The following is a 15,000-nucleotide window of genomic DNA, read 5'->3' on the forward strand; positions in this document are numbered from 1 at the left end:
TATCAATCGGGGTGCGAGGCGAGGGATGGGGCGGGAAGGCCCCAACGGCTAGACGGAAGAGGCTTCAGGGCCACCTCGGAATGGTCCAAGCATCGGACGCGCTTGGGGCGACTGCCAGTGCCAACCCCTTATCCCGCGATGCGTCCGATACACAGATGGTTCCAAGGCGGCCGAGGAGCCTCACCGCATAGCAATCGGGGGTGCGAGGCGAGGGATGGGGCGGGAAGGCCCCAACGGCTAGACGGAAGAGGCTTCAGGGCCGCCTAGGAATGGTCCAAGCATCGGACACGCTTGGGGCGACTACCAGTGACAGCCCCCTATCCCGCGATGCGTCCGATACGAAGATGGTTCCAAGGCGGCCGAGGAGCCTCACCGCATAGCAATCGGGGTGCGAGGTGGGGGATGCGGCGAGATGGCCCCAACGGCTAGACGGAAGAGGCCACAGGGCCGCGTCGGAATAGTCCAAGCATCGGACGCGCTTGGGGCGACTACCAGTGACAACCCCTTATCCCGCGATGCGTCCGATACGAAGATAGTTCCAAGGCGGCCGAGGAGCCTCACCGCATAGCAATCGGGGTGCGAGGTGGGGGATGCGGCGAGATGGCCCCAACGGCTAGACGGAAGAGGCTGCAGGGCCGCCTCGGAATAGTCCAAGCATCGGACGCGCTTGGGGCCACTACCAGTGACAACCCCTTATCCCGCGATGCGTCCGATACGAAGATAGTTCCAAGGCGGCCGAAGAGCCTCACCGCATAGCAATCGGGGTGCGAGGTGGGGGATGCGGCGAGATGGCCCCAACGGCTAGACGGAAGAGGCCACAGGGCCGCCTCGGAATAGTCCAAGCATCGGACGCGCTTGGGGCGACTACCAGTGACAACCCCTTATCCCGCGATGCGTCCGATACGAAGATAGTTCCCAGGCGGCCGAGGAGCCTCACCGCATAGCAATCGGGGTGCGAGGCGAGGGATGCGGCGAGATGGCCCCAAAGGCTAGACGGAAGAGGCTGCAGGGCTGCCTCGGAATAGTCCAAGCATCGGACGCGCTTGGGGCGACTACCACTGCCAACCCCTTATCCCGCGATGCGTCCGATACACAGATAGTTCCGAGGCGGCCGAGGAGGTGGGGGATGCAGCGAGATGGCCCCAACGGCTAGACGGAAGAGGCTGCAGGGCCGCCTCGGAATAGTCCAAGCATCGGACGCGCTTGGGGCGACTACCAGTGACAACCCCTTATCCCGCGATGCGTCCGATACACAGATAGTTCCGAGGCGGCCAAGGAGCCTCACCGCATAGCAATCGTGGTGCGAGGTGGGGGATGCGGCGAGATGGCCCCAACGGCTAGACGGAAGAGGCTGCAGGGCCGCCTCGGAATGGTCCAAGCATCGGATGCGCTTGGGGCGACTACCACTGCCAACCCCTTATCCCGCGATGCGTCCGATACACAGATAGTTCCAAGGCGGCCGAGGAGCCTCACAGCATAGCAATCGGGGTGCGAGGCGAGGGATGCGGCGAGAAAGCCCCAACGGCTAGAGGGAAGAGGCTTCAGGTCCGCCTCGGAATGGTCCAAGCATCGGACGCGCTTGGGGCGACTACCAGTGACAACCCCTTATCCCGCGACGCGTCCGATACACAGATAGTTCCAAGGCGGCCGAGGAGCCTCACCGCATAGCAATCGGGGTGCGAGGCGAGGGATGCGGCGAGAAGGACCCAACGGCTACACGGAAGAGGCTTCGGGGCCGCCTCGGAATGGTCCAAGCATCGGACGCGCTTGGGGCGACTACCAGTGACAACCCCTTATCCCGCGACGCGTCCGATACACAGATAGTTCCAAGGCGGCCGAGGAGCCTCACCGCATAGCAATCGGGGTGCGAGGCGAGGGATGCGGCGAGAAGGACCCAACGGCTACACGGAAGAGGCTTCGGGGCCGCCTCGGAATGGTCCAAGCATCGGACGCGCTTGGGGCGACTACCAGTGACAACCCCTTATCCCGCGACGCGTCCGATACACAGATAGTTCCAAGGCGGCCGAGGAGCCTCACCGCATAGCAATCGGGGTGCGAGGCGAGGGATGCGGCGAGAAGGACCCAACGGCTAGACGGAAGAGGCTTCGGGTCCGCCTCGGAATGGTCCAAGCATCGGACGCGCTTGGGGCGACTACCAGTGACAACCCCTTATCCCGCGACGCGTCCGATACACAGATAGTTCCAAGGCGGCCGAGGAGCCTCACCGCATAGCAATCGGGGTGCGAGGCGAGGGATGCGGCGAGAAGGACCCAACGGCTAGACGGAAGAGGCTTCGGGTCCGCCTCGGAATGGTCCAAGCATCGGACGCGCTTGGGGCGACTACCAGTGACAACCCCTTATCCCGCGACGCGTCCGATACACAGATAGTTCCAAGGCGGCCGAGGAGCCTCACCGCATAGCAATCGGGGTGCGAGGCGAGGGATGCGGCGAGAAGGACCCAACGGCTAGACGGAAGAGGCTTCGGGTCCGCCTCGGAATGGTCCAAGCATCGGACGCGCTTGGGGCGACTACCAGTGACAACCCCTTATCCCGCGACGCGTCCGATACACAGATAGTTCCGAGGCGGCCGAGGAGCCTCACCGCATAGCAATCGGGGTGCGAGGCGAAGGATGCGGCGAGAAGGACCCAACGGCTAGACGGAAGAGGCTTCGGGTCCGCCTCGGAATGGTCCAAGCATCGGACGCGCTTGGGGCGACTACCAGTGACAACCCCTTATCCCGCGACGCGTCCGATACACAGATAGTTCCAAGGCGGCCGAGGAGCCTCACCGCATAGCAATCGGGGTGCGAGGCGAGGGATGCGGCGAGAAGGACCCAACGGCTAGACGGAAGAGGCTTCAGGGCCGCCTCGGAATGGTCCAAGCATCGAACGCGCTTGGGGCGACTACCAGTGACAACCCCTTATCCCGCGACGCGTCCGATACACAGATAGTTCCGAGGCGGCCGAGGAGCCTCACCGCATAGCAATCGGGGTGCGAGGCGAGGGATGCGGCGAGAAGGACCCAACGGCTAGACGGAAGAGGCTTCAGGGCCGCCTCGGAATGGTCCAAGCATCGGACGCGCTTGGGGCGACTACCAGTGACAACCCCTTATCCCGCGACGCGTCCGATACACAGATAGTTCCGAGGCGGCCGAGGAGCCTCACCGCATAGCAATCGGGGTGCGAGGCGAGGGATGCGGCGAGAAGGACCCAACGGCTAGACGGAAGAGGCTTCAGGGCCGCCTCGGAATGGTCCAAGCATCGGACGCGCTTGGGGCGACTACCAATGACAACCCCTTATCCCGCGACGCGTCCGATACACAGATAGTTCCGAGGCGGCCGAGGAGCCTCACCGCATAGCAATCGGGGTGCGAGGCGAGGGATGCGGCGAGAAGGACCCAACGGCTAGACGGAAGAGGCTTCAGGGCCGCCTCGGAATGGTCCAAGCATCGGACGCGCTTGGGGCGACTACCAGTGACAACCCCTTATCCCGCGACGCGTCCGATACATAGATAGTTCCGAGGCGGCCGAGGAGCCTCACCGCATAGCAATCGGGGTGCGAGGCGAGGGATGCGGCGAGAAGGACCCAACGGCTAGACGGAAGAGGCTTCAGGGCCGCCTCGGAATGGTCCAAGCATCGGACGCGCTTGGGGCGACTACCGTTGCCAACCCCTTATCCCGCGATGCGTCTGATACACAGATAGTTCCGAGGCGGCCGAGGAGCCTCACCGCATAGCAATCGGGTTGCGAGGCAGATTATTGGGAAGGGAACCCCCTGGGATGCGGCTCAAGCAGTGCCCAAAGGGACTGGAATGCGGAATCACATCGAGAGACCCAAATGCTATACGAGGGCTCAAATCGAATTATCGATTTGGCCACGACATGGACGCATCGGAACGACTACCTTTGCCGAACCACTCGCAATTGCATCCATACCGAAACCAATAGACATTTCCGTTAGAGCCCTCGCATAGCATTCGGGAATCTCGCATGCCCCTCTAAATCGACCAATGCTGGCGCTCAATGAAAATCCGAGCGCTACCACCGTTCGAGCGCCAGCATTGGTCGAGTTAGAGGGGCACGGGGGAGAATGCTCCAGTCAACACCTCCCCTATATAAGTTATTTGTCCGATTCTCGCACAACCGTAGTCTGCCTCGTCGAATCAAACAACGGTCCCAGATTCCGACTTCCGTTCCGTAGAGACCCAAAAGCTAGATGGAGGCTCGCAAGAAAGAGAGTCGGCGCATAGCAATCGGGTTTCTCGAACGTTTAGGGACCGAGCTCACTTGCGGATAGGGCAAAATCCGCCAAGCAACCCAAAAGCTAGACGGGGGCTCGAATCGAATCGCCTAGGCGGCCACAACAACGACGTGTTGGATCGACTACCAGTGCCAAACCATTCAGCAAGACTAGTCTGTGTCGAGGCCGGATAGAGATTCTCAGAGAGCGCCCGCATAGCATTTAGGAGACCTGCCGCGTCCCTCACACTCGACAAATGGTGGTGCACGTTTATAAATCCGAGCGATCCCAACCCTTTCAAGCACCAACATCGGTCGAGATAGAGGGGCACGGAGGGGGCTGCGTGAGACAACACAGTCCCCTATATAAGTTATTTGTCCGATTCTCACACATCCGAAGAATGGTCATCAAATCGGACAACAGCCCAAACTTCCGACTTCCGTCCCAGAAAGCCCAAGAGCTATCTAAAACGTTCATGGCCGGAACTCGATCGCGGCTATACCAGTCCGCCAAGCAACCCAAAAGCTAGACTGGAGCTCTAGTCGAATCACCTCTGTGGCCATTGCAAGGACGTGTTGGAGCGACTACCATTGCCGAACCATTCCGCAGGTCGAGTCCATACCAAGGCCGCATAGAGATTCACGATGAGCTCCTGCATAGCAATCAGGAGACTTGCCGTGTCCATCACAATCGATAAATCCTGGTGCAAGATTTTTGCATCCGAGCGCTCCAACCAGTCGAGCACCAGCATCAATCGACATAAACGGGCACGGGGGGAGGATGCTCGAGAACACTACCTCCCCTATATAAGTTATTTGTCCGATTCTCAAGCAGCCGAAGTCTGGTCATCGAATCGGGTCAAAGACCACAACTTCCGACTTTACCCACAATGCAAGTCATCGAATCGAACATCGGCCCCCGAGTCGGACTCCATGCGTATGTCAGGTCATCGGACCCAAATTCCGCCTTCCTGCGCATGGCGGGCCATCAATATCAACTCGGTCATCGGACCCAAACTCCGCCTTTTTGCGTATGGCACGCCTTCAAATCGGTCATCGGACCCAAATTCCGCCTTCCTGTGCATGGCGGGCCATCAACATCAACTCGGTCATCGGACCCAAATTCCGCCTTTCTGCGCATGGCACGCCATCAACTCGGTCATCGGACCCAAATTCCGCCTTCCTGCGCATGGCAGGTCATCGGACACAAATTCAGACCTCGCCAATATGCCTACGTATCGAATCGGTCATCGGACCCAACTTCCGACTTCATCCATACTGTAGGGTCTTTGAGGTTGGCGCGGTGCGCTCAACCCAGGGAGTCGACCCATCGAAGCATACACCTCCCCTATATAAGCTATTTGTCCGATTCCCACACCTGTGTAGTTTGCACCTCTGACCAGGACATCGACCCCAACTTCCGAACTCGACTGCAACGACGGCACCAGCGCCTTGGTGCGCACCTTGCGACGCACAGTCCCAACATTCGCCTTCCTGCACATGGCAGGTCATCGGACCCAAATTCCGACCTCGCGAGTATGCCTACATATCGAATCGGTCATCGGACCCAACTTCCGACTTCATCCATACCGTAGGGTCTTTGAGGTTGGCGCGGTGCGCTCAACCCGGGGAGTCGACCCAACGAAGCATACACCTCCCCTATATAAGCTATTTGTCCGATTCCCACACCTGTGTAGTTTGCACCTCCGATCAAGACATCGACCCCAACTTCCGAACTCGCCTCCAACGACCGAACCAGCGCCTTGGTGCGCACCTTGCAACGCACAGTGCCAACATTCGCCTTCCTGCACGTGGCAGGTCATCGGACCCAAATTCCGACCTCGCGAGTATGCCTACATATCGAATCGGTCATCGGACCCAACTTCCGACTTCATCCATACCGTAGGGTCTTTGAGGTTGGCGCGGTGCGCTCAACCCGGGGAGTCGACCCAACGAAGCATACACCTCCCCTATATAAGCTATTTGTCCGATTCCCACACCTGTGTAGCTTGCACCTCCGATCAGGACATCGACCCCAACTTCCGAACTCGACTAAAAAGACCGCACCAGCGCCTTGGTGTGCACCTTGCAACGCACAGTGTCAACATTCGCCTTCCTGCACATGGCAGGTCATCGGACCCAAATTCCGACCTCATGAGCATACCTACTAATCGAATCGGTCATCGGACCCAACTTCCGACTTCATCCATACCGTAGGGTCTTTGAGGTTGGCGCGGTGCGCTCAACCTGGGGAGTCGACCCATCGAAGCATACACCTCCCCTATATAAGCTATTTGTCCGATTCCGACACCTGTGTAGTTTGCACCTCCGCTCAGGACATCGACCCCAACTTCCGAACTCGCCTGCAACGACCGAACCAGCGCCTTGGTGCGCACCAAAAGTGCGCACTTTTGGAGGGCACTTTTGTGCGCTCCAAAGGTGCGCACTTTTGGAGGGCACTTTTCTGCGCTCCAAAGGTGCGCACTTTTGGAGGGCACTTTTTGGAGGGCACTTTTCTGCGCTCCAAAGGTGCGCACTTTTGGAGGGCACTTTTTGGAGGGCACTTTTCTGCGCTCCAAAGGTGCGCACTTTTGGAGGGCACTTTTTGGAGGGCACTTTTCTGCGCTCCAAAGGTGCGCACTTTTGGAGGGCACTTTTTGGAGGGCACTTTTCTGCGCTCCAAAGGTGCGCACTTTTGGAGGGCACTTTTTGGAGGGCACTTTTCTGCGCTCCAAAGGTGCGCACTTTTGGAGGGCACTTTTTGGAGGGCACTTTTCTGCGCTCCAAAGGTGCGCACTTTTGGAGGGCACTTTTTGGAGGGCACTTTTCTGCGCTCCAAAGGTGCGCACTTTTGGAGGGCACTTTTGTGCACTCCAAAGGTGCGCACTTTTGGAGGGCACTTTTCCTGTGCTCCAAAGGTGCACACCTAGGTGAGCACCTTCGACCACACCTTGTAGCACACCAAACTCTGACTTTCGACTTCATCCGCAATGCAGGGTCTTTGAGGTTGGCGCAATGCGCACAACCAGGGGAGTCGACCCATCAAACCCAACACCTCCCCTATATAAGCTATTTGTCTGATTCTCATACATGCGTAGCCTGCAGGAGCAATTAGGACATCGACCCCAACTTTCGGCTTCTAAACGAAAACAAGGTCTTTGAGGTTGGTGTAATGCGAACAACTAGGGGAGTCAACCCATCAAACCCAACACCTCCCCTATATAAGCTATTTGTCTGATTCTCATACATGTGTAGTCTACAGGAGCAATTAGGACATCGACCCCAACTTTTGACTTCTTAACGAAAACAAGGTCTTTGAGGTTGACGTAATGCGCACAACCAGGGGAGTCGACCCATCAAACCCAACACCTCCCCTATATAAGCTATTTGTCCGATTCTCATACATGTGTAGCCTGCAGGAGCCATTAGGACATTGACCCCAACTTTTGACTTCTTAACGAAAACAAGGTCTTTGAGGTTGGCGTAATGCGCACAACCAAGGGAGTTGACCCATCAAACCCAACACCTCCCCTATATAAGCTATTTGTCTGATTCTCATACATGTGTAGCCTGCAACAACGATTAGGACATCCACCCCAACTTCTGAATTCGTCTGCGTTGACCGCACCAAAGGTGCACGCCTTGGTGCTCACCAAAATCCGACTTCCGACTTCTTCTGCTATGCGGGGTCTTTGAGGTTGGCGCAGTGCGCACAACCAGGGGAGTCAACCCACCGAATGCAACACCTCCCCTATATAAGCTATTTGTCTGATTCTCATACATGCGTAGACTGCAGCAATGATTAGGACATCCACCCCAACTTTTGACTTCTTAAACAAGACAGGGTCTTTGAAGTTGGTGCAGTGCACACAACCAGGGGAGTCGACCCATCAAACGCAACACCTCCCCTATATAAATCTATTTGTCCGATTCTCATACGTGTAGTCTGCAGCAGCGATTAGGACATCGACCCCAACTTCCGAATTCGTTTGCATTGACCGCACCAAAGGTGCACGCCTTGGTGTGCACCCTGGAGTGCACTTTGGTGCTCACCTCGGTGCACACTTTGGTGTGCACCTCGGTGTGCACCAAAGGTGCGCACCTTGGAGCGCACCAAAGGTGTACACTTTGGAGCGCACCACATAGGGTCTTTGAGAGGTTGGCGCAGTGCGCACACCAAGGTGGGTGTTGAGGTGCGTGCCGAGGTGGGTGGGTGCTAGGGTGCGCTCCATGGTGGGTGCCAGGGTGGGTGCGTGCTAGGGTGGATTCCAAAGAGGGTCATAGGGTGGGTGCCAAGGTGGGTTGGTGATATAGTGGGTTCAAAGGTGGGTACTAGGGTGGGTTCCAAGGTGGGTCACAAGTTGGGTGCCAGGATGCGTGGGTGTTAGGTTGGGTGCCAAGGTGGGCTCCTGCGTGGGTGGGTGCTAGGGTGGGTTTCAAGGTGGACGCGAGGGCGGGTGCCAAGGTGGGTAACAAGTTGGGTGTTAGGATGGGTGAGTGCTAGAGTGGGTGCCAAGGTGGGTGGGTGCTAAGGTGGATGCCAAGGTGGTTCACAGGGTGGGTGGGTTCTAGGGTGAGTTCCAAGGTGGGTCACAGGTTCAGTGCTAGGGTGGGTGTCAAGGCGGGTGTCGAGGTGCCTGGGTGCTAGGGTGTGGATGCCAATGTGGGTCATAGGGTGGGTACTAGGGTGGGCTGCAATGTGGGTGCCAAGGTGGGTAACATGCTCGGTGGGTTCTAAATTGGGTGCCAGGGTGGGTGTGCACCCACCTTGCCCGAGGTGGGTGCCAAGGTGCCAGTGTGGGTGGGTGCTAAGGTGGATGCCAAGGTGGGTGAGAAGGTGGGTGATAGGTTGAGTGGTAGGATGGGTGGGTGCCAAGATGGGTCACAGGGTGGGTGCAAGGGTGGGTAGGTGCTAGGGTTGGTGTCAGGGTGGGTGGGTGCTAGGTTGGGTTCCAAGGTGGGTGCGAGGGTGAGTGTCAAGGTGGGTCACAGGTTAGGTGCTAGGATGGGTGAGTGCTAGGGTGCAAAGGTGCCAGGGTGGGTGCTAGGATGGGTCGATGCTAGGGTGAGTGGCAAGGTGGGTCCACAAGTGTCAAGGTGGGTGCCGAGGTGGGTGCCAAGTCGGCGACTGCTATGGTGGATGCCAAGGTGGGTCACGGGGTGGGTGCCAAGTTGCTAGGTTGGGTTCCAAGGTGGGTGCCAACGTGGGTGCTAGGGTGCGTGGGTTAAAGGGTGTGTCACAACGTGGGTGCCAGGATGGGTGCGCACCCACACTGGCCAAGACGGGTGCGGGTGCAAGGTTGGGTTCCAAGCCCGGTCACAGGCTGGGTGCTAGGATGGGTGGGTGCCAAGGTGGGCACCAGGGTGGGTGCACCCACCCTGGCCAAGGTGGGTCACGGGGTGGGTCCTAGGGTGGGTAACGGGGTGGGTACTAAGGTGCGTGCCAAGGTGGGTCATAGGGTGGGTGCCAAGGTGGGCACCAGGGTGGGTGTGCACCAACCCTAGCCAGGGTAGGTCACGGGGTGGTTGTCGGGGTGGGCGTCAAGGAGCCAAGGTGGGTGGCAAGTAGCCAAGTTGCGTGCCAAGGTGGGTGTCGGGGTGGGTGCCAAGGATCCAAGGTGGGTGCCAAGGAACCAAGGTGGGTGTCTGGGTGGGTGCCGAGGTGGGAGCCAGGGTGGGTCCCAAGGTGAGTGCAAAGGTGGGTGCCAGGGTCAAGGTGAGTGCCAATGTGGGTTCCAAGGTGCCAGGGTCAGGGTGAGTGCCAATGTGGGTTCAAAGGTGCTAAGTTGGGTGCGAGGTTGGGTGCGAGGGTGGGTGGGTGCCAAGGTGTGCTAGGTGGAAGCCCGGGTGGGTCGGCATCCCATGGGTGTCGAGTTGGGTGCCTGATGGGTGCTTCTTGTCAAGTTTTAGTCGTCGGGACTCATTTCGAGCCTTAGAGGTCGTTTCTTGTCCGGTTGCCCTGTCTTCGACCTGGGAACCCAATTTTGGTCCTCGGGTCCCATTTTTTTTTGTCTCGCATCCCACTTTTGGCCTGTGGCCTTTTCGGGGTCGATTCTCGTTTTGGGCATCAGAGCATGTTTCTTCTCCTAAAACCCAATATTTGTTTATTAAGTCTCGGAACACATTTTTGTTCTCGTGGACCCATCATGGGTCTTGGAACGCATTTGTGGTCCTTGGGTCCCATTTTGCATCCCGAAACTTGTGTTTTGGTGCTTGATCCCTATTTTGGGTGCCCACCTTGCACCAAGTGCGCACCCGGGGCAAACCGAGCGCCTTGGTGCACCGGGGCAAGATCGAGCGTGCACCCGAGGCGCCCCGAACATGCACCAAGGTGCACTCGGCCCACATGTGAGCGCAGGTCGTTGCGCCCGAGGTGGTGTGTGGGCACCGCGTTGCAGACGGGACACTGCACGCACACGACGCCCCCTCCAGGTGCACGCACGTAGGCCGGGCCGGGTGCACACCCGACGCCCTAGCAAGGTGCGCGCACCCGGGCAGGGCTCACACTTGGCGAACGGGGCGCACTTCGCGAGGGAGGGTGTGCACCTCGACGGGGGTGGGTGGCCGGGGTGGATTCGCACGTGGGTCGCGGTTTGCTAAGTACACACTGCGACAAGCTCATAACGGGTGCGATCATACCAGCATTAGTGCACCAGATCCCATCAGAACTCCGCAGTTAAGCGCGCTTGGGCCGGAGTAGTACTGGGATGGGTGACCTCCCGGGAAGTCCCGGTGTTGCACCCTTTTTTAGTTTTTCGCCGGGCGTCGCAATGCTATTTGAATAAACCTTTTGCCCGTTTGCGTTCTCGTCGGGGCCGGGCCGGGCCGGGGTGCGCTGCCCGCACTACCGCGCGCGCGGGGGCGACACCGAGCGCGCACCCGAGGCGCCCCGAGCACACAGGCCACGGTGCAACCCGGGCGTTGTGCGCGCACCCCGGTGCGCCCGAGGTGCTGCGCGCGCACCCAGGTGAAATCGGTGTGCACCTCGGCCAGTGCGCGCTCGGTCGAGTCGCGCACGTTGGCCAAGGTGCACGGTGATGTTTCTTACTCTAAGGTTCCGCACCAGACGCCCGGGACAGGTGAGCGAAGCTGGGCGGGGCCGGGTGCGCGGCCGGGGCAGGTGCACGCAGCTGGAGAGAGCTTTGGAGCACACTTCGGAGCGCACCAATGATGCGCTCCATTCAAAAGTTTCCTGAAAAGGCAAAAAAAGTTGAGATTATAGAATTTCCCACTTGAGAGATTGTAAAAAAAAAAAATTTAAAATGAAGGAAACGCGGGTGCCAAGGTGTGCGCAGCCCAGCCAAGGTGTGCGCACCAAGGCGCCCACCCTGGCGAAGGTGCACGCAAGGTGCGCACCCGAGGCAAACCGGACAATTAACCCAACTTTCGACTTCGCGCGCACCTTGGAGCGCACTTCGGAGCGCTCCTTGGTGCGCACCAATCTTGGGCACCTCGGAGTGCACCATGGCGCCCACCAAGGTGCGCACCCGGGGCAAACCGAGCTCCGACTTCGTGCGCACCTTGGAGCGCACGAAAGGTGCGCACCATGGCGCCCACCAAGGTGCGCAGCCCAGCCAAGGCGTGCGCATCAAGGTGCGCACCCTGGCGAAGGTGCGCACCCGGGGCAAACCGAGCTCCGACTTCGTGCGCACCTTGGAGCGCACAAAAGGTGCGCAACCCAGCCAAGGTGTGCGCACCCCGGTCAAACCGAGCTCCGAATCGTGCGCACCAGAGGTGCACGCCATCGTGCGCACCTTGGAGCACACTTCGGAGCCCTCCTTGGTGCGCGCCGATGTTGCGCACCTCGGAGCGCACCCGGGGAAAACAATGCAATTAACCCGACTTTCGACTTCGTGGGCACCTCGGAGCGCTCTCGGGTTCGCACCTCGGAGCACACCGAGGTGCGCACCTTTGATGCGCTGCCTTCACCAATTTCCAGAAAAGGCAAGAAAACATTGAGAAGGTGTGCGCACCGAGGTGCCCACCCTGGCGAAGGTGCACGCGAGGTGCGCACCCGGGGCAAACCGGGCTCCGACTTCGTGCACGCCGCACCTTGGAGCACACTTCGGAGCGCTCCTTGGTGCGCACCAGGGCGCGCAACCCAGCCGAGGTGCCCACCCCGGCGAAGGTGCACGCGAGGTGCGCACCCGGGGCAAACCGGGCTCCGACTTCGTGCACGCCATGGTGCCCACCGCGGCGAAGGTGCACGCGAGGTGCGCACCCGGGGCAAACCGGGCTCCGACTTCGTGCACGCCGCACCTTGGAGCACACTTCGGAGCGCTCCTTGGTGCGCACCATGGTGCCCACCAGGGCGCGCAACCCCGCCGAAGGTGCACGCGAGGTGCGCACCCGGGGCAAACCGGGCTCCGACTTCGTGCACGCCGCACCTTGGAGCACACTTCGGAGCGCTCCTTGGTGCGCACCATGGTGCCCACCAGGGCGCGCAACCCCGCCGAAGGTGCACGCGAGGTGCGCACCCGGGGCAAACCGGGCTCCGACTTCGTGCACGCCATGGTGCGCACCGCGGCGAAGGTGCGCACCCGGGGCAAACCGGGCTCCGACTTCGTGCACGCCGCACCTTGGAGCACACTTCGGAGCGCTCCTTGGTGCGCACCAGGGCGCGCAACCCAGCCGAGGTGCCCACCCCGGCGAAGGTGCACGCGAGGTGCGTACCCGGGGCAAACCGGGCTCCGACTTCGTGCACGCCGCACCTTGGAGCACACTTCGGAGCGCTCCTTGGTGCGCACCATGGTGCCCACCAGGCCGCGCAACCCAGCCAAGGTGTGCGCACCAAGGTGCACGCGAGGTGCGCACCCGGGGCAAACCGGGGTCCGACTTCGTGCACGCCGCACCTTGGAGCACACATCGGGGCGCTCCCGGGTTCGCACCGGCGTTGCGCACCGTGGTGGGCACCTCGGAGCACACCAAGGTGGGCAGCGAGGTGCGCACCTTTGATGCGATGCCTTCACTAATTTCCATAAAAGGCAAAAAAAAAACGAGATTTTAAAATTTCCGTTTTGAAAGATAGTGAGAAAAAGGGAATGCTGGTGCCATCTTGAGCCCGCCCTGGTGCGCAGCCCAGCCAAGGTGTGCGCACCAAGGTGCCCACCCTGGCGAAGGTGCGCGCCCGGGCAATTAACCCAACTTCCAACTTCGCGCGCGCCAGGGTGGGAGCGCACCCAACAACCGGGCCTGGGAAGAGCCAATGCGAGAAACCCCACCAAACGCTCTGACAAAAAAAGAGGGGGCGCTCCAGTAACCCCGCTTCGGAGCGCACCCTGGGCAAACCCAGCCAAGGTGCCCACCCCGGCCAAGGTGCAGGCGAGGTGCGCACCCGGGGCAAACCGGGCTCCGACAACGTGCACGCCGCACCTTGGAGCACACTTCGTAGCGCTCCCGGGTGCGCACCTCAGAGCACACCAAGGTGGGCAGCGAGGTGCGCACCTTTGATGCGCTGCCTTCACTAATTTCCAGAAAAGGCAAAAAAAAAAGGAGATTTTAAAATTTCCGTTTTGAAAGATAGTGAAAAAAACGGAACGCGCGTGCCATCTTGAGCCCGCCCTGGTGCGCAGCCCAGGTAAGGTGCCCACCCTGGCAAAGGTGCGCACCCGGGCAATTAACCCTACTTCCGACTTCGTGCGCGCCAGGGTGGCAACCGGGCCTCGGAAGAGCCAATGCGAGAAACCCCACCAAACGCTCCGACAAAAAAAGAGGCGGCGCTCCAATAACCCCGCTTCGGAGCGCAGCCGGGGCAAACCCAGCCAAGGTGCCCACCCCGACGAAGGTGCACGCGAGGTGCGCACCCGGGGCAAACCGGGCTCCGACAACGTGCACGCAGCACCTTGGAGCACACTTCGAAGCACTCCCGGGTGCCCACCGGCGTTGCGCACCGTGGTGGGCAGCGAGGTGCGCACCTTTGATGCGCTGCCTTCACTAATTTCCAGAAAAAGGCAAAAAAAAATGAGATTTTAAAATTTCCGTTTTGAAAGATAGTGAAAAAAAAGGAACGCGGGTGCCATCTTGAGCCCGCCCTGGTGCGCAGCCCAGGCAAGGCATGCGCACCAAGGTGCCCACCCGAGGTGCACACCCGGGGCAAACCGGGCTCCGACTTCGTGCAGGCCGCACCTTGGAGCACACTTCGGAGCGCTCCTTGGTGCGCACCATGGTGCCCACCAGGGCGCGCAACCCAGCCAAGGTCTGCACACCAAGGTGCCCACCCCGGCGAAGGTGCACGCGAGGTGCGCACCCGGGGCAAACCGGGCTCCGACTTCGTGCACGCCATGGTGCCCACCGCGGCGAAGGTGCACGCGAGGTGCGCACCCGGGGCAAACCGGGCTCCGACTTCGTGCACGCCGCACCTTGGAGCACACTTCGGAGCGCTCCTTGGTGCGCACCATGGTGCCCACCAGGGCGCGCAACCCAGCCAAGGTGTGCGCACCAAGGTGCACGCGAGGTGCGCACCCGGGGCAAACCGGGGTCCGACTTCGTGCACGCCGCACCTTGGAGCACACATCGGAGCGCTCCCAGGTTCGCACCAGCGTTGCGCACCTTTGATGCGCTGCCTTCACTAATTTCCAGAAAAGGCAAAAAAAAACGAGATTTTAAAATTTCCGTTCTGAAAGATAGTGAAAAAAACGGAACGCGGGTGCCATCTTGAGCCCTTCCTGGTGCGCAGCCCAGGCAAGTTGTGCGCACCAAGGTGCCCACCCTGGCGGAGGTGCGCGCCCGGGGCAATCCGGGCTCCGACTTCGTGCACTGCAT

At 60.1% G+C, this 15,000-nt stretch overlaps 1 non-coding gene across 1 annotated transcript; it reads left to right on the forward strand.

Moving 5' to 3' along the window:
• Nucleotides 1-10,864: 10,864 nt before the first annotated feature.
• LOC131867144 (5S ribosomal RNA) lies at nt 10,865-10,983 on the forward strand. Its single transcript, XR_009365736.1, has one exon. It is a non-coding gene; the product is annotated as a 5S ribosomal RNA (ribosomal RNA).
• Nucleotides 10,984-15,000: the final 4,017 nt, after the last annotated feature.

This window comes from Cryptomeria japonica, unplaced genomic scaffold (genome assembly GCF_030272615.1).
Source record: "Cryptomeria japonica unplaced genomic scaffold, Sugi_1.0 HiC_scaffold_164, whole genome shotgun sequence".
NCBI lineage: Eukaryota > Viridiplantae > Streptophyta > Pinopsida > Cupressales > Cupressaceae > Cryptomeria > Cryptomeria japonica.